The following is a 23639-nucleotide window of genomic DNA, read 5'->3' on the forward strand; positions in this document are numbered from 1 at the left end:
CCTTGGTTTCTGCATTGGACTCTTGTGGTGCATACTCAGCCGACACAAATATGCACATCCTTAAAATTGGCCACGGACAACAGAAAATACTTAAAATAAATCATGGACAGCGACTACACGATGGTAACTTGTACTGCTGTATGACTAGATGTTACCGGATAATTCCAAGCTTCAGTAAATAATAAAAAGCCCTGGCCCATTCATACTTTCTAAGAAAGGTGTTAAATTGTGATGGCTCTACAAATGGATTACTTGATTTTTTTACACAGAAAGGTGTGAAACTCAGGTGGTACTAGGAATATTACCGAGAAGTAGTACTTCTACACTACTGCCGTGTGTTGAGTACTGAGCAAATAACTGTCCTCATACAAATTTGCAAAGATTTCGAGCTGCCAACACGATTTGAACTAATTTTGGATAATTAGATGATGAAGTAATGTATGTTTAATCTGCAAATGATTTCATCTGCTTTCCCATTTTCATTACATACTTGTATGAGTAATTTGTAACATTGCAATATTCAGCTATAGGGCACCTAACACGTTTGAGAAATTTGAAAATATGAAAATCCAATAATCCCAAATTAGTTCCAGTCGTGTTAGTTACAAATGTGTCTGCCAGACTTTGAAAAAATCTCGCGGAAACTTCCCAGCCTACGCGTACATGCAATTTTGAGTATGCTTTGCTATACTAAGATCAATTTTTGCTCTCCAAAATCATGATTACACGTGTTTATTCTGTTTCTCAAAACATACAGATGCAGACGGTTCCCTCGATCTAACGAAAGACTATGACTCACAGTACTTACATAAATAGATCTGATGTCCCTCCTTTGACGGGCATACATTTTGCAAACAAGATCAACTCTAATTTCAGGTCACATTTTCCATATCTAAATTGATCATTAACAGGTAACATTATACAGAATGATTTAATCGGAGATGGATTCGGAATACGGTTACTTACCCTGTAGTTTGTCGACGACGTGTAATTTCCTGTCAATTACTTCCTTTATGGACCGTAAAAGCTTTGTACGTAATTTGGCTATCTCTCCTTTCTCACTACTAAAAGACAAGTCCCCTTGCAGTAATTTAGCATTCTCTACAAATGCTTTATATCTATGTCCATCGCAGATCAATTGGCTAATCTTATCTCTCCATTTTTCAACAGACTCAGTATCTTTGTCATTTGTTCCGAGGTCTTCGACTATAACTGTTCCATAGTGACGTACCATATGGCTTTTAATAAACTCGGAAAAACTAGACTGGTCAGTGCTCAAAGTCGGTACAGCAGTTACACTTGAGAGGAAACTAATAATACCGAACGGATCAAGTTTACGAGCGATTACATGTAAATGACATTGTTGAAAATACCTGGATATGCTTCCAAAAATATCATTCGGGAAAGTGTATATACGAATGAAAAGGTAACGAGAGCCAGCAATATATCTTAACTGTTCCTCGCATTGAGATGCAATATTTTTAGGCAGCCCACTTACTTTCCATTTAATAAATTTGCAGTGTTTAAAATAATCAGCAATTTTACCTATTGCGAGAGCAACAATGGATAATCTCTCTGAACATTCATGAACCGTTTTGGAAGTGAAATCAAAGGTTAAAATTTCGATTACACCACTAGGAAAGGGAAAACTGATATTTGAAACTACGTTTTTAATCCAAGGAATAACTTGCAAATGTTCCCTTGGTCGCAAGGCGCGAAATTTATTGTAAAAGTGCTGATATATTCTCGGTCCCATAGAGATGACAAATTCTGAATTATCAGCGTGTTTTAAGATATCGTGTTCGATCTTTTCAACGTCAGCACTATCCATGTCAGTGTCTTCTGGAATGAATGCAAGAATCGGTACCAGACTTGCATTGGGGAATACGTATTCTTTTATGCTACGTGCTGCATTTACATAACTATCAGTTCGGCCGTCATGCATACAAGCAACAATTATTAAAACATTTGTGTACTTATTCAGACTGGGGAAAAAGTGTCTGTGCATTAACAGCTGTTCAGTATCTGTATGATTCATTGAATCACGTTCGTCTGGAACGATTATGTAACATTATATTTCTTTGCGTCCGCTTTCTCATCATCAGAGGAATTAAATACTGTAACATAAACGCTATATCCTTCTCTTGCCAGCAGTATTGATAAATCTCTCTGAAAGATGGTCCACAGAAAGTCTGACGAACGAGACCACCACTCCGTACCTACAAACAGGATGCCAGGCCCTAATAATGCAGATGTTAGGATAAAAACATGATAGCACAATATGACAATGTCATAAGCAGATGTGAAAGAAATACATGATCAACTTCCATTATCAAGACTGATATAAGAACAAATTAATTGAATAATAGTGACCTTAAATGTGATGTGCATCTCCTGCAATCAAACCTGAATTAGGTTGTGTGAAAATATTTAGTTCCGATTACATCTCTGCGCTTGTATTTCTTTGGAGCTTCAAGCAAGATTAATGGAAATTCCCGATCTGACAGTGCTATGCTGACTAAATTTACTTCTTCTTAAGTCATATCTGTGGGTCTTACATGGCAGAATCAAATAAAAAGGTTAACAAAATATTCAAGAAGTGGTATAGCCACAAACTCGTAACATCACACTCGCAATACGAAAAACACAGACGGCTAGTAATTGCGATACTGACTAATAAACTTAAGATATAGAAAATTTCAACTTTCCTTATCGCCTTCAACTTTTCTGGTCGCTTTGTATTAGTACTTATTTAAACTATAGCTTCGTGCACAATATTACAATTGGTGTAGCCTAAACTTGAGTACGTCAAGATCGCCGTACGGATAAGAGACACACTTAGAGATTGTGGCACGTCGTAATAAATGCACTTTGTAATAAATGTATTTTCCTTTTCTTCGAATCACTTTCACAATTTACGACTGCTTAGTTTTCATGTCTGGTAAAGCACAGTGGGGTCGGAAATTTGGGTTAGCTGACCAGATTGTCGGAAAGGAGGGAGCGTAAGCGAGTGAAGTTCCAACAGTTTGGTCCTGGCTCGTATTGTGCTCCATCCGACACAAAATCACGTCAATGAAAACCAACACACATTTAAGGGCTAGTGTTAGTTAGTTCATGTGATTGCAGCAATTATTCTATTTTATTCGAGGTAAGATTTCACGTATCCGACATTAATTATTTTGTTATCAGAACAAACGGACCCCGAAAGCAACGGCAATATTCACCACTTCAAAGTCCCTGTAGCTGTAACTCTTGAAATTTGTCGACCTGAGAAGGGCTTTCTATTTTTCTCTGTTTTTCTTTAGATTCTACAGATTTAAAGGATATAGTCTTTTACCACTGAAAAATTGGACAAATTTAAATTTTGACCGTTATTTTGATTTCCCGTCATTTTTAAAACTTGTTAGTATCACAAAGAAACGTAGCATATGGTGTTCCAGTGGAAAACATTCAGCACTATGCATTATAATGGACTACTCTGTTGTATCTGTGAAGATTCAAATGCATATATGCACTATGTACTATGTTTTCGCTTTATTTGCATGAGGGCGCCATTTTATGGTTTGGCAAACATTTATTATTTATCTTCCTCAAAATTGCACATGTAGTTCCAGTGGACAGTTTATTCTACCTGTATAAACCCCCCGTAATGAATACATTTCCAAAAACATGTTTTAGTTTGGAAGTTAAATCACAACAATAATGCTCAAAGATACAGCTATCGGGCCTTTAATGTATGTTGCCAAAAAACGGCACACTATTATTTAAGAGAAGTCAAAGCAAATATAAATGGGTATGACGGCCGCGTAAGAAACTTTTTATGCTTTCATTGGCATTACTTTTTGACTACACCGACCATAAATCACATCCGTAATGTTTGCGCGGACAGTATCAGAACCTCGCACATGCTTGGCTCTCTTTCATGCTACCTTTGCCCTATGGGGATAAGCTTAACTTTGAAAAAAGGGTCACGACTGTTGTCATTAGGGTATTTTCAACACACATTCAACATGTAAGTCGCACACACTTCAGGCTTGGACCTCACACCCATGCTTCACAATACATTATTTTTCTAGGCAACTCATTCTCAATAATTGACTGCAATTTTTCTGGCCTTCCCATCTTTTATCTTTTACCTCCAGCATGGCAAAACATGCAGTGTTGACCTTTATTATTTATTTCTTCAAGTCACGCCGGATGAATAAATTGTAGAGTAGAGTCGAAATACTGATATTTTGTACAAGATACACAATTGTTAGTCTGTTAGTGCGACATAAGTCGCTATGAACCCTAACACGTGTCACAACCAAACAATGATCCTTATTAGGATAGATAAATATTTAGTACGTGCATTACTCTGTCTTCGGTGCACAGTGGATGTACACTATGTGACTCTATTTAGTATAATAGGGAGAACCGACAGATGATACTTAAGAAGCTACGCGACCTGGCGCAGTTTAATAGCGGATATAGAACTAGATTGTGTATCTCCGCCTTTCCTTTTATCAACAAATGAATACACAAACAGTCAGAATTCTCATTTATTTAATACAGAAACAGTTGGCTTGGCTAGATATTCCTTCACGGCATAGCTACCCTCATTCACGAAACACCCCAATAAACACACTAGCGTAACTTTAAAATACAATAAATGATATGAAAGTAAACAGTAACAAACTTGTACAAGAAACTCGACAATGAAAAAAACAATAAAAATAGATGAAAATAAAACAAAGGCCATAAATTGAATGAAAAAACTGAAAATTACTAAATCAATATAAGTTATATGAAAAGTAAAGTGTAAAAATCCACTGCAGAGCATCATAACTTGAAACCTTACAACGATTACATGCATTGATTTGAGTGCAAGTCAGAGCATTGATTTGAATAGGAGCACCCATGGAGTTACCGGGCCATGTGAAAGATGTACGGACAGGTTTCCATCGTTACAGGTCAGGTAAAGGCCTTCGAAGTCAGGTAGGTGCTTAACACAGGATGTATAATATTCATGCGTGAACTGCTATTTTGATTTTCGTTAAAATCTATTTGATGTTGGTCGATGATGGTAAAAATTGTTAATGTATATATATATATATATATATATATATATATATATATATATATATATATATATATTATATATATATATATATATATTAACAATTTACAGATGTCCTCGTGGGGAATGACAGCCGTCGATGCTAAAGCAGAGCGTTTTAAATGATAATACAAATCACTTCAAGTACAAAGTGATGATATCTGTTACTAAAGTTTCATGCATCCTGCAATCTTCAGACAGATGAAGTGAAAGGATTCTTAGTCCTGCACTGTCTTTTATATCTTTGGGACGCACTTTTCTATATTTTACGTTTTACTTTAATGCTGTGTTGTTGTGACCTTTGTATTTATCAAAATGCCTCTATCGCTGGATATTGTTGAGATGCGTTTGCGTATTGCGTCAGCTATGTGTTTAAATATAGTTGCCGATACAGCGGGTACATAGATAAAATTGAACATGTCAAGAGCAACAGCCAGCGAGGAGAAACAATAACAGGAAGCGTCACGTCACGTGGTTCAACCTCCTTTAAGCAAGAACGTGGAAACTAATATCGTCAAGAAATTTCTTGTTGACAAATACTTTCCATAGAGGTCTAAACTTCACGAGATCTACGATAGAAATAAGATTTAAGTGAGTTACAGCCGTATGAAGAACATGGCAAGTATAATCAAATCGCATAATAAGAGGGTAATCACCGGAGATCAGAGTAAGAATCAACCAGCTGATTGTAATTGCCGGGACAAGTCTACATGCCCCTTGAAGGGTAACTGCCAGGTCAAAGGCGTGGTTTACAAGGCCAAAGTATCAAAGGAGGACAACGGGGGGAAGGTTTACATCTGCCTCACTGATAACATCTTCAAGACGCGCTTCACTAACTATATACAATCGTTCCGTAACGAGCAATATAAAAAAAGTACAGAAATGTCAAAATTTATATGGAACTAAAAAAGTAAGGACCAAGTCTTTGACATTTCGTGGTCAATTATTGACAAAGTATCGAGCTATTCTAACATATAAGTAAGCGATGAAATCTTTGTATCAGAAAAGCTGCACATTATCAATGCTGAGAAATCTACGCTGTTAAACAAACGCTCTGGGTCGGTTTCAAAATGTCGCCAGCAAAAAATTATTATCAGATTTTAACACCACCTAAAAATAGAAAAGTACTTCCCAGAGATACAAAAGAGTGTTTGGGGCTAAGAATCCTTTCACTTTATCTGTCCAATGATTGCAGGATGAGCATATCAATAAATTCTAGAGTGTTCTTAAATACTCTAGATAGAATCACTGCATAAAAACACTGACAAATAGAAAGACAGACTGGCTACGGGTATTTTTCAAGGTGTGAAGTGGTTACGTAAGCCCTCCATGTATGCCTCGCCTCAGGTAGCTCTCGTCTCTCTTTTTCCGAAGAGTTCCGACCATGCACTCTTCGGTAGTTTGCTGATTTTTGCCAACTTTTAAGCTATAGTATGTTCGGCAAAATTTGTGTTGTTGTTGTCGTATGGCGCTGAGCGGAATTGGCGTGCTGGCGAAAACGGGAAAGTTTTGAGCCTCGGGAAAGTGAGTTTTACCATTTTAAAAATTCCTCTCACATTTTTATGAATTTATAATGAGTATGTTTGAACCAAAATTGTAAAAGCTCAAAAATACATACTGCTTTTCAACAAAAATATCACGTACATTGTCGCTCCCGATATATGTACAAAATACCAAAGTAATAACTCTCTCAACTATAGAAATATTGCAGATTAAGAAAAATTAAATGTTTTTCTTATTTTTTTATCAACATCTACAAGCATGCATTCTATTATAGGTAGCCGTCTAAGCATTCAACGTTTTGAAGCTGATCACATTTAGTGCGGAAATTATTAAGTTATAACCTCCAAAAACTTTCTCTTGGCGTCCTAGTGTACCTTGGCCCATGGAAGTGATAAAAATATAACAAACAGCTTGTATACACGCACCCAGGGTAAATACATTCCATCAATTTGATGTATTTCTTGTCCTCTTTCCAATTATGTGATAATTTTAAGACAATCAACCCACAGAGCAGTTTATATGCATTGACGAATATTTTATCTTTTACAGGCACATAGCAAACTTTTCTTGATTTCTCATGAACAATATTTGACATAGACTGAAAGACATAACATGAAACCAATGTTTGCATTTTGCCCATACACCGGATACATGGAGAAATTTCAACATTAACAGAGAAACCCTACAGGGAAAAGTAAACATTGTTTTCTTCCATGGCCAGATGGCAAGAAGTGACTATTTACAACCTTGATACTCTTCAACATTGAAAAAATTATGGACTGTATTTGTTGGAGAACCAACCAGCTAAAATCACCTTTACCTTTGCTTTCTAATAGCTTTTTACTGCATTTCAACTCAAAATAGTTTACCTAATAACTAAATCACCACATTATGTACTCTAGGTTCCTGTAGGTATAAAATCGGCAAAATTAAGAAAATCTCTTCTCAAAATTTATTAATTTTGTTCATATCAACACAATCTGAATAAGTTATGGTACTACCACTCACTGAAACCTTCATGCTAAATTTCAAACCAGCATTGGAAGTGGTTGTTATAAAGATATTTTTTACACAACAAAGAAAAAAAAATATTGCAATTGTTCATCTCATTCTGACATGGTAATATATGTATGAAAACATTTGTTAGGGATTTACAAACCAAATTTCAAATCAATACTGTACAGCAGACTATTTCTGTAATTTTTTTCTGTCAACAATTAGGAAATAACTTTACTAAAACATAAAATTGAAGATATTTCTCTGAAAATTTAAAATTAGCGGCCTAGCAGCTGCAAATGCTTTTTTGTGTTATGTAGGCCCAGTGAATAACTTTTGTGACACATGTGCTGCTGAATGAGGAAATCATTGATAGCCCACTTCAGGTCGGCCTGATTAAAATGGCCAAAAAACCCTGCAAAAATACATACGGTAATTAAAATTTTTACCATAATTTAACATATTTAATTGAAATCATCTGCAGGAACATCTATTAGACAAAAAGTTTTTGAGAAACAAATGTATTGACCCAAAATGGGAAAATTGCCCCCAAAATACAAAATTGCCTATTTCAATCTAATTTCAATGTATCATATGAAGATTAACCCTAGAAACCTGTATACCAAATATAAAAGCTATCAGACAATTAAATTTGTGAGAAAAAAAATTTTTAACCAAAAATAAAAAAATTATCTCAAAAATACAAAATTGCAGATTTCATCAGAATTTGAATACATCCGATTTTGATCAACCCTAGGAACCTGTATACCAAATATCAAAGCTATCAGATCAATTGTTTTTGGATAAATAACAATTTGACCAAAAATTTGGAAAATTGTCCAAAAATTTATAAATATTAAAATTTCAATTAAATTTGTATAAAAACCAGATATGAACTGAATATGCTCACGTGTTTTACAACAGGTTCATTAATAGTAGTACGCTTCACAGAACAATGAGATATATGTTATCACTATATGTAGCAGGTTTTTTTTCAACTTCGCACAGTACTCTCAGAGTTTAATCACTAATTACAAAAGTTTATTTAATATGCAAATTAGCTTTTAATTAACTTGACACTGCTCAATGCTTTATGGGACAATTAGATATCCATCAGATCAACATTTGTAGCACGTTTTATTTAATTTAATGCTGTAATTTTAGAGTAATTTCACTAATTACAAAGTTCATTAAATATGCAAATAAACCCTAAATTAACTTGACACTGTTCAATGATTCATAGCACAATTAAATATTTATCAAATCAATATCTGTAGCACGTTTCACAAAATTTTGGTGCCAAAATTTCAGAGTTATATACCTAATTACAAAGTTTATTAAATATGCAAATGAACCCTTAATTAACTTTACACTACTAAATGCTTTACAACACAATTAGATATCTGTCGTATCAGTATGTGCAGCAGTTTTCATCACATTTGATGCAGTTATTTCGGAGTTATATGACTAATTATAAGACTTCATAAAATATGCAAATGAGCTAATAATTAACTTGACACTGCTCAATGTTTCTCAGTACAATTGGATATTTATCAGATCAACATCTGTAGCAAGTTTCACAAAATTTTGGTGCCAAAATTTCAGAGTTATATATCTAATTACAAAGTTTATTAAATATGCAAATGAACCCTTAATTAACTTTACACTACTAAATGCTTTACAACACAATTAGATATCTGTCGTATCAGTATGTGCAGCAGTTTTCATCACATTTGATGCAGTTATTTCGGAGTTATATGACTAATTATAAAGACTTCATGAAATATGCAAATGAGCTAATTATTAACTTGACACTGTTCAATGATTCATAGCACAATTAAATATTTATCAAATCAATATCTGTAGCACGTTTCACAAAATTTTGGTGCCAAAATTTCAGAGTTATATACCTAATTACAAAGTTTATTAAATATGCAAATGAACCCTTAATTAACTTTACACTACTAAATGCTTTACAACACAGTTAGATATCTGTCGTATCAGTATGTGCAGCAGTTTTCATCACATTTGATGCAGTTATTTCGGAGTTATATGACTAATTATAAGACTTCATGAAATACGCAAATGAGCTAATTATTAACTTGACACTGCTCAATGCTTCTCAGTACAATTGGATATTTATCAGATCAACATCTGTAGCAAGTTTCATCAAATTTAACGCTGTAATTTTGGAGTAATATCACTAATTACAAAGTTCATTAAATATGCAAATGAAACCTTAATTAACTTCACACAACTAAATGCTCTACACCACAATTAGATATCTGTCGGATCAGTCTCTGCAGCAGATTTTATCACATTTGGTGCAGTTATTTTGGAGTTATATCACTAATTACAAAACTTCATAAAATATGCAAATTACCGATTTGTTAACTTGACACTGCCAAATGCTTCTCAGTACAATGAGATATTTATCAAATCAATATCTGTAACTAATTTCACTGACTTGGGTGCCGTAATTTCAAAGTTATATACATAATTACAAAGTTCATTAAATATGCAAATGAACCCTTAATTAATGTCACACTACTAAGTGCTTTGCACTAAAGTTAGATATTAGTTGGATCATTATCTGCAGCAGATTTCATCACATTTCGTGAAGTTTTAACGGAGATATATGACTAATTACAGACCTTCATAAAATATGCAAATGAGCTATTTATCAACTTGACACTTCCTAATGCTTCTAAGTATAATTAGATATATATCAGATCAATATTTGTTGCAAGTATCACCAAGTTAATGCAGGAAATTCAGAGTTATCTCACTAATAACAAAAGTTCATTAAATATGCAAATGAGAAGATAATTGACATGACAATCACAGTATCATCATAATGTTCTGAGATTGTCATCTGTGAAAAGTTTCATGAAATTTTGTGCAGTATTTCTTGATATATGTCTACACTGTCATTACCGTCTCCATAGGGAAACCATTGTACAGAAAAAAACGATATTGCATAACTTCATTAATATGCAAGCCACACTAACCAAAATCTAATCAGTTCTTGCAAGTAGCATATGGTACCTGTCTACCAAATCTAATTTGAATCCGTTCAGGCGTTTTTTGAGTTATCGTGTAAACAGACAGACAGACAGACACACACACACACACACTAACACACACACACACACACACACGGACAGATAGACAGACATCGCTATGACATAGCCCACGTGTTTACACACGTGAGCTAATGACTAAGGTCATCCCGAGGAACATGTATACCAACTTTCAAAGCAATCGGACCAGCGTACTCAGAGCAAAATATTTTTGAATAAAAACTGAAAAAAATAACCCCAAAATAGAAACATGCGAATTTCATCCCAATTTGGACACACCTAATTTAGAATACCCAAAGGAACCTGAAAGCCAAGTTTCAATCCAATCTCTCCAACGGCTACAGAGATTTAGCAATTTCCAGGGTTTTCCTTTTTTTCCCTCATTTGCATATTTTCGACACTGACAAATCCATTTGAATTTCATCCCAATTCGGACACACTAATTAAGAATACCCAAAGGAACCTGCAAGCCAAGTTTCAATCCAATCTGTCCAACGGTTACATAGTTTTAGCAATTTGCAGGGTTTTCCTTTTTTCCCCTCATTTGCATATTTTCGACACTGACAAGTCATTTGAACAAATTCACATCTCCACCCCTAGGTGCACCTGTACGTCAAATACTAAGAAAGTAGGTTCTGCGGTTTAGGAGTTATTGACGTGGACGGACTTTCATACATACATACATACATACATACATACATACATACATACATACATACATACACACACACACACACACACACACACACACATACACACATACATACATACATACATACATACATACATACATACATACATACATACATACATACATACATACATTGATGAGTAAGAGTTAAAGATGATGATCCTGAAACTCATGCGTAAGCAATGGCTACGTATTTGCTTCCCCGTCGAAACATTAAGAATTGTTATGGAAATCTAATCATAGATCCATGCAACTGTCAGAAGAAATGTCAACTCATTTATGTTTAATATTTTTAACCACTACATATAACATTTCATATACATGTTTGGTGAAAAGATTATTTAAAATTTTCTGGAAAATCCTAGTTATATATTTGCCTTCTTTATTGAACTAGGGTGGTGGAGACTAAGAGGGCAATCACGCACGTCCTCAAAATAAATCCTGGACAACGGCTGCGTGGTGATCACTCATGCTACAATATTCCTAGTTTTGTTAGAAAATGTCAGAAGCTAAACATTTTTAAAATATTATGTTATAGGTGTATTAAAGGACTCACAAGGTGATGAACAGCTCCATACGCGTGAAGAATATTTCGTCCTTTACATAGAAAAGATATATTTTATAAACAAATGGGAATATTCACATCAAAATGTAAAGTATGTCGTCAGTGCTACATGATTATGGAGTTTGATCCCCTGCTCATTGATAATTTTTCCACACAAAAAATGTGAAATTGGAGTCACGGTAGCTCTGGAAAAAAAATAATAAGCCGAACACACAATAAACCCTTGCCTCTCGAATCACAGCTGCTATTTGATCACCCTCACTATCAATTATGAATGCCATGCATGCCTCGCATGACGTCAAACCCGTTATCTGCTCGCATCACTGACCATCAGCTATCCATGCATACCCCCTTGGCCAAAGCCATTTGCCGCCACTTCAGCTCCTGCAACGCTGACGTACACATCGAAAATCCTTCACGCATCCCGACCATGGGTAAAACAAAGAAAAAGACCGGGTCATGATTCACCTAGAGCCTTACTTGCTTCGGCGACAACGGTCTCAACCTAGCGACCCAGGCGCTGCCCCTTCGAATTCCGACACAGTACCAATGCATGGAGCAACAGACCACATCCCTAAACTCACTGAGGCCGGGATCGCCACCGCCGTCAAACAATCCAATGGACCACCGGGGCTATATCCTGGCGCGCAGCAGACATCAAACCCGCCTATCATTCCACGAACACATATACTGGCTGTCTATCGCCTGCTTCGGTCATCAAAACCATCGCGGAGCGGGTAACCCGACCTACCCAGTCAACATTATAAAACCAATTAATGAGCAGGGAGCAATCTTATCTCTTTCAGAAATGTCATAGGCAGTGCTTTACGTTCTGCAGATGCCCAGTCCGGGTAAAGGTAAATATTACATAGAACATCGTGCAATAGTAATCTTATTTTACACTAAACGGTTCTTCAAAACAGACCTCAAGATGTCACATACATATTTTGGGTCTTTTGAATGGGATTGCAAAAGAAAACGTGAATACAGGGACCCTTCTTTTCACTGCTTAACCTCATCATTGTCACCAGTTTAAGGCTATACCATTTCTTGAATATTTTCAGGTTAACTTTTTTCAAGCTTTTATAGGAAACATGACTATCTAACTAAGCACGTGTCATTACATTTCTCAGTGTATTTCAAGTGAAGGTAGGTGACTACTTAAACCGAGAAATACCACCAATGTCTTAAAACAACATATATAGTAGTGTATACAGTGAGTGAACAAAAAGGCTATTAATTAAAACATGTTCCCTTGTGATTTTGTAGAGATATTGTATAAAAAAGCCCACTGTTTTATTTTGGACTGCTTACTGCGCTTACGTGTATACACTGCCTTGTGACAAATTCAAACCTTCAAGTGTGTAGGGAGTTTATAGAGACTGAAACACAGCAATTTCCCGCAGCATTGAGTTCTAAAACATTCCTTTACAAATAACTTTCAAAATTAAGTGCAGAAAACACTGTGCTACGTACCATACAATGAGTGACATATTTTTTGCAAGAGCAGTGTTGAGCAAACTGCCGATTTGGGCATTTTGTTCGCAGGTTTTTGTAGAGAACGGAATAATCTTGTGATTTTTTACACCATTTTCATGCATTTTTTCAAAATGACTTTCATTTCACGTCCTTATTCCCCAATCTTAAGTTTTGATATATGACGAAATTATTTGACCACTATACTGCCAGGCATAACACGTTCACTCACTTTATGGTCATCAAATGGTGAAATAGTGTATATATTGCGTCTTACCTTCGGTCATCGGCGTCGTGTTTTCACTTGAAGTACCGGTACTCTTGTTTGTAACAAAAGCTAACACAGCTAGTAATGCCAATCGTAGCACCATTGTGAATCGCTCAATGGATGGCCTCCTAGACAAATTATTGCCAGAAGTAATATGCAATTATAATCAACAAATGACAGTCGATACGTCATTTCCTTGTTAACACAGAGCTTACTGTCAAACCACATAGAACAAAGACTATATAGAGAAAATCGTTCTGGGTCTCAGGTCACCACCACACTGAAAGTAGAACTGGTAAGTACAGCGAAAGGCACAGAATTAATCCTACCAGGTGAATCATTTCGCTTCTGTTTGACTTCAGAGCTTTGAATGTGGGTTTCAATATGGCAGCTTCAATTTTTTGCAGAGTGACAAAAATGATTTCAAATGAAATACACTTTCTACGGACCCTTGGTCTTACACTTTGATTCTCTATTTGTATCGAAATATGCAAAGACACTTCTATACATATGTATTGTATATCCCTGCTTTAACGCAATTGACGGCGAGGAATCCACACACACTTAGTAAATCTTAAAATATCAAAATGTGGCAAATTTAATTTCACATTATACTGATTACATGTGCTGCATTTTCAAAACAAAGTTTATTTAGTATAAGTATGGCTTTATAGTGATATGCCAAACTTGACTTATTCATTATGCTGCCAAGTAGGGCCTAATGATTTTATCTTCAGCAACAATGCATTGAATGAAAGATATTGAGCTGTTTTGTCTGTGGCTTCTCCGCTAGGTTGTGAGTTCGAACCCGATTGAAACCACCGTATTTTCTACCGGCCGATAGCTCTGCTGGTGGACAGAATTGTCCCCGAGGCTGTCTTTCGCCCAGCTATATATTCCTTGCTCCGTTTCGATAAAGTTTGTGTGCGACGTGTGAAAGTGAGCGTACGAGCGTGAGTGCTTTGCGAACTCTACAGCGTGTGGAAGGTCGCAGTCAGAAAAATTGTAACAACTTAGCTCGGTTATTGAACCAATCTTTTTTGAGATTAGGGATTTGGCCGAGCGGTTTTGTCTGTGGCTTCTCCGCTAGGTGACTGGGTACCGTACGTTGTGAGTTCGAACCCGATTGAAACCACCGTATTATTATCCGACATTAATATAACAATGTCCGTTTGATTAATCTCTTCCGTTTCAGTTTCTAACTTTCGGCATTTGTGGTAGGTTCGACGTTCACAATTGTATATGATGTTATGACAATCGTTGATGTGTACATGTGTACAATCATAAGGACCCGTTCAATACTTATTCTACTAAATTCTAACATTTCAGTGACAAACACCTATCTGAGGAGACAACGCTGCAGAATGCTGAAATTCGATGACGTCTATGCTATACTATTGATTTCTGATGTGCTGTACCTAGCGATTTGAATTCTTCATTAGAACAAACGTACATTTTAATGGCTGAGGCCTAGCACAAGCTACACGAGCTGAATATTTTTTCTCTGTTGCAGCTGACACAAATCAAGTAAGTACTGTTCACATTATCCGGTCAATGTCATTTACTTGTCTTTGAATTATGATATACACCATCAGCATCAACGTTAGGCTTTTTTTGGTCTGCTTTTCTATATGATGCACATGATAATTAAATATTTGCACAACTTCAATTTTTAAGAGCACCAAGAGATCATTGTTTCCTATATAATACATATGCATTTGAACTCCCCTTTGTTTGGGTGAAACATTGGCATTACCAGATGATTTACTTTCATTGAGTGTTGAGAGCTGTTCTCTAACAAAACCAACTGAAATCGAAGTAATCTCAATTGGCAAGGGTATCACCAATTTTTGAACTAACCAAGTGATCAATAAGACCCATGTCATGCAAAACATTTAGCCTGGGGCTTTTCTTATTAACAATGCAAGTGGCGACATTCTTATGATTGATTACCTTTTTCACCCTGATATAGAATGCAAGAACCTTGTGTGAGATAAGAAATTAAGGAGAACCTGCACGTTGCCAACACTTTTTTTAAGGAATATTTCTCATCTAAGATGGGAACCCCAATATATATTTTTGTTTCGCAAAGCAGAGAATCTAAAGTATAGTACGATAGCAATAGTTTACTCGAGGGATGAAAGGGTGTACATTTTTGGTAAAAAATCCTCAGTTTGGGTATTTATAATAAAAATTAATTCAAGTCAAAAACTCGATATTATTTTCTAAAACGTAGTGATTCACTTGAAACAAAAGTATATGCAGAAGACAACGATAATTTTATTTTACATTATCTACCATCATTCAAGAATGCTATGGATTGAAAGACTGACACTCAAAAGTGATTAAAATATGATTAACAAAGTTAAAATGGCTCTTATTCAAAATGTAAGAACTCCATTGCCAAAACAAATGTTTTCTTAAATAGCATTTTCAAACTTTATGAGAAAATTTCAGAAAATGTGACCAACTATAATGGAGTTCAATTCTTTGTAAGTCTTGAAATTGGGAGAAAAGAAAAAGCAACGAAATCGGGTGATTTGCATAAATGTGCTTAATTAACATTTCTTTATTAGGCAACTAACGACTGTTTGACAAGCTTAGATTTGAACCCAACCAATATTTTAATCTTGGGTCAACATAATTGAAATTGACCAATGTTGACTCAAAAGTTATTTTGAGCAAAATACGCTACGTTGGGTGCAGCGCCCCTGTAAGACAGAATATAGAAATCCAAATAAAAGAGGGAACTATAGAATTTCTTCTAAAAATGTCACGATAGTACTGTTGTTTTGCATGCGAAATTGTATGTACAACTCTTTTTCGTAAGGATATATACAGTAGCCTTTCACTTGAAGACTTGGATCGGGAAGGTTTAACAAGATGATAACCAAAGACATATTTGGGATGGGTGTTCCGGAGTGAATCACAATGGTTCATGACAGCTTTCCCCACACAGATTTAGACGTTGTGGCTATGGCCTATTTGGTCGAAATATCAGCCATACCCACCACGTCTATTAAAATTCATGATTTACTTTTCTCGTTTACGCACACACTCATATCTGTTGGAAATCTGGGGAATGGCTGTTACATCAGGTTGACATCCCCCGCACGTACTACGCTCAGTCACGCGTGAGACAGACAATCGTTTTTATTTTCACAAATTTCCCTTCAAATATAACACTAATGTTCATCGAACAGGGAAAACTATGCAGACCTAGCAAAGCCGTTTGTTAACGACATTAAAACACAGTGAGCAGATAATTACCAAGTACACAAATATTGCCGTTCAGTATGGAGGTACTAGCTCCACTCCTTACTCCATGATCGTACACTGTAAAAATAGCGGACGCTAGACGCGTCTTTACGCGTTCAAAATGTACATGTCGGTGTTCAAATTTGAACGGCTAGTGTTCAAATTGTTAACACTAGTGTTCATATTATTAACAATGATGTTCTAAGCCTGAACACGATGTGTTAACAACCATCTCCTTCAAGTGTTCAAAAACTCAGCATCACAGAAATTTTACAATACTCTGAAACAGTTAACAATCTTTTGTGTTTTTTACTTTACAATGGCTATATTAACTTTACTACTGCCTCGCTGTCCGGCATACGTACACGGATTTTGGTATGACAAATTTCACACTAAGTGAAAAATATTTCCGGTCTACAATTGCTGAAAGCATGTTTTTTCTAAAAAAGGAAGTATAAAAATAATTTTACACGTTTATTTCGGGTTGAAATTTTGAAAATTTGAAAAGACAATCAGAAAACCACCATGAACGTTTAAATTTTAACATCGGCGTGCAAGAGGCGTTCTACTTCTAAACACTTGGTGTTCAAGTTTGGTGCCTTTTCTTATCCCATGATGCATCAAAACGGAAGTTGCGACATTTTTCTTGTAAGCGCACGCTGAAGTCGTGATCGTGCGGAAACAAGACCAGAAAGGGTAAGTTTTCTCTCCAAATAGTAAAAGGTTTTAGATTTTGAAGCATCTGTATTATTATCCTTTGAAATTAATTGTATTGTACTTTGAAATAGCTTAACTACGTGAAGAAACCTTTTTTCTTTCAGTGGCTGGTATACCAACAACTAGCTGTGAATACGCAGTGGTACTTTTGGCCATGGCGTATCGATCGATCTCTCTCGGGTCAAGGGTCATCGGAACACACTGTAGCGATAACCCTTGACCTGAGCGCGATCGATACGCCTTGCATGGTACCGCTGCGTAATCACAGCTAACACATGTCTTTTAGTAGAGACAATCGCATGTAAAACATCAATTAAACATCGTAGATTATACAATGTATTGTTTCAGCATATGAGAGTTTGGCTTTTTTATTTTAATCAGTTGATGACAAGAATAAGCAAATATTTTGTAACAGTATTGAAAAGAGGCTCCCCTTTTCCTTAACCTAATCAGCCCCTTTACTTGTCTTTCATAGAAAGTCTCATCTCGCCATATTACCTATTGTTGCATTATTTTCAGGATATAAAACAATGGACTTAACTGAAAATCAAGAGTTGTTGCAGAAGAGGTAGCTGTCCGGAACCAAGCTTGAGAACCCAATTCATCTCTAATGTAGATTTAAATTTTCAAGGTTCAGTAACTGAATTTTGATAAGTTTCTGTATTTGTGTTCTTAATTAATCTAAGCTTTGGTAGCATGCTATGATCAACTATATGTTGCCGGAGAATAAGCTTTCACAGACGTGTAGTCTCCCTCATCAGATGCAAAGGTGGAATGAAAAATTAAAGCTGAAAGCGACAGAAAATTCATAGTAAAAATGTTCACTCTGAATTTTCTGTCACTTTCTGCTTCAATTTTTCATTCCCCCTTGCATCTGATGAAGGAGACTTCACGTTTTTGAAAGCTTATGCCCCTGTAACATTTAGTTGATCGTAGCCTGCTATCAAACCTAAGATTATTTTGTATTGTAGCTCAACGCGTTTCTTGTTCTTAGCAACTGGTTTTTAGCTTTGCTGTCAGCTAAATAAGTGGATGTGTAGCATTGTACTCAAATTTGTACATAACAAGGTTTTTCTTCAAAACAGCCTGTACGAATCCTTTAATATTTGGATTACAGGTTCCCAGGGATTACCCTAATCAGATATGTTTAAATTATGATGAAATATGCAAATTTATGTTTTTGAGGCTGATTTTGCTATTTTTTTTGTAAAAATCTTCTTCTCTTTTACTGACGTCTTCAATATTTGGTAAACATGTCCATAATAATGACCTTAGTCAAATTTGTGCTAATTGTGATGAAATATTCAAATTTTTATATTTCATGGCAATTTTTGTCATTTTTGGTCAAAAAATCTTTAAAAAATCTTCTTCAAACTGCTAATTTAACAGCTTTGATATTTAGGACATAGATCTCTACTGATAGCCTTTTTTCAGATTGTTCAAATTATGGAGAAATTTGCAACTTTGTATTTTTAAGACATTAAAAACATTTCAGATATTTTTAAGATATTAGGGATTACCAGAATGTGATATATTCAAGTTATGATGAAATCTACGTTTTCTTTTATTTTAAGGGCGATTTTTACCATTTTTGGTAAAAAATATTGTATAAAAATTAATAGCAGGGTACACCAGAATTTGAAAGGTCTTTACGAATATGTTTTTAATTTCTGAAAAGTAGATTTTTGAAATGTCACCGATTTATTTCAGGGTTTATTTAAAGATATTACAAACAAACAAACCTTTTTGTTTATGAAGGACTTCGTTGGACAAGGAAATAGGTTTTATCCTGCCAAGGACCCCTTTCCCCACTTTCTGCATGTTGTGCCTTACTGTGACAATTTGACAACTTGACATGTTGTGTTTACTTAAATGTGGACAACTATATACCATGCGCACTAGAGAAGCCTTGACTAACTTTTTTCCTTCAAACTTTACAATTGTCTACACAAGAGGAAATGTCTTTAAGAAGCCATCTTACAAAAATGGAGTATACATTTCATACATATACATGTTTTCAACACAATAAGTAAGCCAAACTGTAAGCTTTTTCAGATGAGTTTTGTACTTTTTAAACAAGTATGAACATTAAACGTAATCCACAATATTTAAGTAAAACCAGTTTTGTCATTACTTTGTTCATATTTTTAAAACGATCTACAGTGTTTATGGGGATTTTTTATTGCTTATGTTTTTGATAGGAGGGTGTTTACACCGTTGGTAGTTTCCTCTGACAAACTTTACATACAAAGTAGCAATGTTTATTTGCCCATTTTACAGTAAATTATTGTATTTTACCGTATAAATGTTTTGTGCATTTTTAGAATAAAATAATTTTACTGAATATCAGTGGTCTGTAATATTATTTCAAGGCTTGAACACCCCCTGAACGCCCAAAATTAAAGGTGTTCAACAAGCGCGCATCATGTGTTCTAGCCTTTAACACACTTATCGTTGAACGGCGTCCATGCGTTCAAAAAGTGTTACAGCCCTTTGAACGCGTAAATGCGTTCAATTTTTTGAACACATTTCATGTGCAACGAGTGTTCTGATATGGAACACCATGGTGTTCAATATAATGTCTGATGAACACGTAGCGTTCAAAATCTGCACACGTGTGTTCAAAAATTGAACGTTGGTTGAACACGTAGTGTTAATTTTCTGAACGTCTAGACGCGTTCAAAAAGTGTTACAAAAAGGCGTTTAATTGGTGTTCTATCCTTTAACACTTAACTTTACAGTGTTGAAGTAGAAGAGAGCTTTTCTACCTCCATGGACTAGACTTGGTTCAAGTCGGTGAATTTAAAAAAAAATAAAATCATTTATAATAGTTTCTCTTGTGTCTCTCCTATTTCGTACAAACCTATCCGGAATTTGGCAGCTCACGCCAGGTTTTCCCAGCGATTGAATGCGTCACGTTTGAGTCTGCGCAGTAGTGAGTTAGTTTCTGCCGGATTCACGGTGAAACTCCGCTGTATAGCGTTCACTCCACTCATCGCATTCACCCTACTCATCGCGTCCACTCACGCGCGCGTTTCACATGAAAGCAAAATACAAATCATTGCGTTCACTCCACTCAAACATTCGCAAATCACAGACTTGAACCAAGTCTATGGACTAACGTAAGCGTGACCGAAAAATAACATTAAAGTAATATTCTGTCATGCATAATGTCAACGATGTGCGATGGCCAGTTATGACATTAAGGTGCGGAATTGAGTTTTTAACGTTTTTAGAAAGTTTAGCTAGAAGTTTAGAAATCTAAATTAGAATTGTCTAAATCTAAATCTAAACTCAGAAAGTTTAGCCAGAAACGATAATTATCGCTTTCTAAATAACGTTCTAAATTTAGAAATTAGCTGAAGTTTAGAAAGTCGGGCTTGAAGTGAAAACATTTTTCCGAGGATATATCGGAGAAAAAAGATAATTATCGCTTTCTAAATAGCGTTCTAAATTTAGAAATTAGCTGAAGTTTAGAAATTCCGGCTTTAATGAAAAAAGTTTTCCGAGGATATATCGGATAGAACCAGGAAAATACTATTATAATATCAGTTTTCCCAAGCGGCAAATCCAAAGCTCAAATGAGACTTTTTCCATAGACCCCGAGAAAAGTACCTCCTATTGAATTGACCATTGCATCGGGCAAGAATTGAATGTCATGAAATGTAGAAATGTGGCTGTGAGTAAGCATTAATAAAATATTTTGATGACGAAAAATTGTGAATGTTTAATTTTTGACCGTCAAAAACAAAGACTGTCAAATAGCCACCGCTAGTGTTTACGACATATAAACCAGATGTATGACGTGAAGACGAATGTAAATAACTATACTGCCACAATTCAAATGACCAAGGTGTGTTCAGACACCGACAAGGAGTGGTTCAGATTATCTTAGTTCCACAACGATCGCGTCCATAGTGGTGCAAATCATGCTATTAGCCTTATCAAAGCCCCATTAGCATTAATTTGCTTCACTGCTTAATCAGCACAAATTGACGAGATCGGTCATTAGAACTGTATGGTCATTTGAATTTTAAAACTTACTTCTTGGAAAAACTAATAGCATTTTCCGGGTTCTACAAGACTGCTCCTACAAGCTCACACTTTTTACTTTGAAACACTTGGGAATATACAGATGACAACAGAAACGGAGTATCAACCTTCTTTTCCGACATATTCTTGGAAATGTTTGCGTCACTTCACCTTACGCCAGACTTTCTAAACTACAGCTAATTTGTAAATTAAGAACGTTGTTGAGAAAGCGATAATTATCGCCTTTATCCGATATATCCTTGGAAAACTTTTTTCACCTTAGTGGAAAAATTTTCTCACTTCAGGCCCGACTGTCTCAATGACTCCATATTTCACTGGGAGAACGCAGCTGGGGAGATAGCAGCGTGGCCGGTAACACTTTTGATAAGGCTATTGGTAATAATTTGCATCACTTACAGGGTGTACTATCTAGTCGGTCTATTGGACAAGTCACATTTCAGCTTTGGCTTTTCAAACTTACTTCTGGGGGAAACTGATAGTATTTTCCGGGTTCTACAAGACTGCTACTACAAGCTCACACTTTTTCCCTTGTAACACTTGTGAATATACAGATGACGACAGAAATGGTGAACCAACGTTTTAATCCGACATATTCTTGGAAATTGTTTCTGAACGTAAAGATCAACTTTCTAAACTATAACTAATTTCTAAATTTAGAACGCTAATTAGAAAGCGATAATTATCGTTTTTATCCGATATCTCTTGGAAAAAAAATTTCATCAGAGGCCCGACTTTCTAAACTACACAGCTATTTTCTAAATATAGATCGCTATTTAGAAAGCGATAATTATTGTTTTTATCCGATATATCTTTGGAAAACCTTTTTCACCAGAGGGCCGACTTTCTAAACTACAGCTATCATCAGAACGCTATTTAGAAAGCGATAATTATCGTTTTTATCCGATATATCACTGTAAAATTGTTTTCACTATACGCCCGACTTTCTAAACTTCAGCTATCTTATGAATTTAGAACGTAATATAGAAAGCGTTAATTATCGTTTTTTCCCGATATATCTTTGGAAAACTTTTTTTAGCCTCAGGCCCGACTTTCTGAACTACAGCTAATTTCTTAACTTAGAACGCTATTTAGAAAGCGATAATTATTGGGGACTTTCGCCGTGATTATCGTTTTTAGCTAGTTTAGCCCCCATAGGGAATACACGTAATTTTAGAAATGGCTTTCAGGAAAAGACACAATTCGAGTTAGGTGCGGCATTGTGTCTTGTATATGAGTCAAGAGTGATCGGCTATGACTAAGCCGTAGTCGTATTTTACACGGCCCTGCAAGGCAGAGTGGACGAGCGGGCGTGTACGTGTAGGCACCGAGTACTATAGTCAAGACCTTTCTTTTATTGTACATGTAGTCTTTGATCCTGGTAAAATTTAAAGCCATATTACTCTGTGTACAGTGATTTGTGTTCATCCACTGTTTCCCTCCATTGTGGTGAAGAGTAACGCAGTGAACGGAACATGTACACAGCTCCACACAGCATCGTACCTAGCTATGGTGCACCAGCTACGTTGACAATAGCCCACGGTTACTGGAAAACACCGAGAGTAGCCTAACCTGACCTTTCCTACATAAACGTCTTTATTTTTCTGAAGTACACGGCAATGTTGCTTTCCACTACCCAACCGTTTAATAGGGGTTATCAAGAGGGCCAGAACAGCAAATTTTGACCAATGAGTTTCAAGAATCTGGAAAAGGTGCTAAAAGCGTGCGATAGATATATTGACGAGATAAACATTGAGAACAGTAGGATTAAGATATGTGTGACTGGTCCAACCTTGGAATGTGTCAGAGCCTTTTCACTCGCTTCTCAATAAAGGAAGCATGTGCATTACACACCTGATTTAAGCAGTTGATTCATTTATCAAAAGATCATTGACATCATGTACCCCAGAGATATATGGCCAAAGGGTAGCATA

General features: G+C 35.8%; 1 protein-coding gene across 4 annotated transcripts in view; it reads right to left on the bottom strand.

The window, feature by feature from the left end:
- LOC139148410 (cilia- and flagella-associated protein 44-like) overlaps window positions 1-23639 on the bottom strand; it is a 65707-nt gene that overhangs the window by 30950 nt on the left and 11118 nt on the right. For all 4 annotated transcript variants that reach the window (XR_011555923.1, XR_011555924.1, XR_011555922.1 and 1 more), the window contains exon 3: window positions 13690-13808. The gene's annotated coding sequence lies outside the window, so the exon portion shown is untranslated. The remainder of the gene's footprint in view (window positions 1-13689; window positions 13809-23639) is intronic.

This window comes from Ptychodera flava, chromosome 13 (assembly GCF_041260155.1).
Source record: "Ptychodera flava strain L36383 chromosome 13, AS_Pfla_20210202, whole genome shotgun sequence".
Classification (NCBI taxonomy): Eukaryota; Metazoa; Hemichordata; class Enteropneusta; family Ptychoderidae; genus Ptychodera; species Ptychodera flava.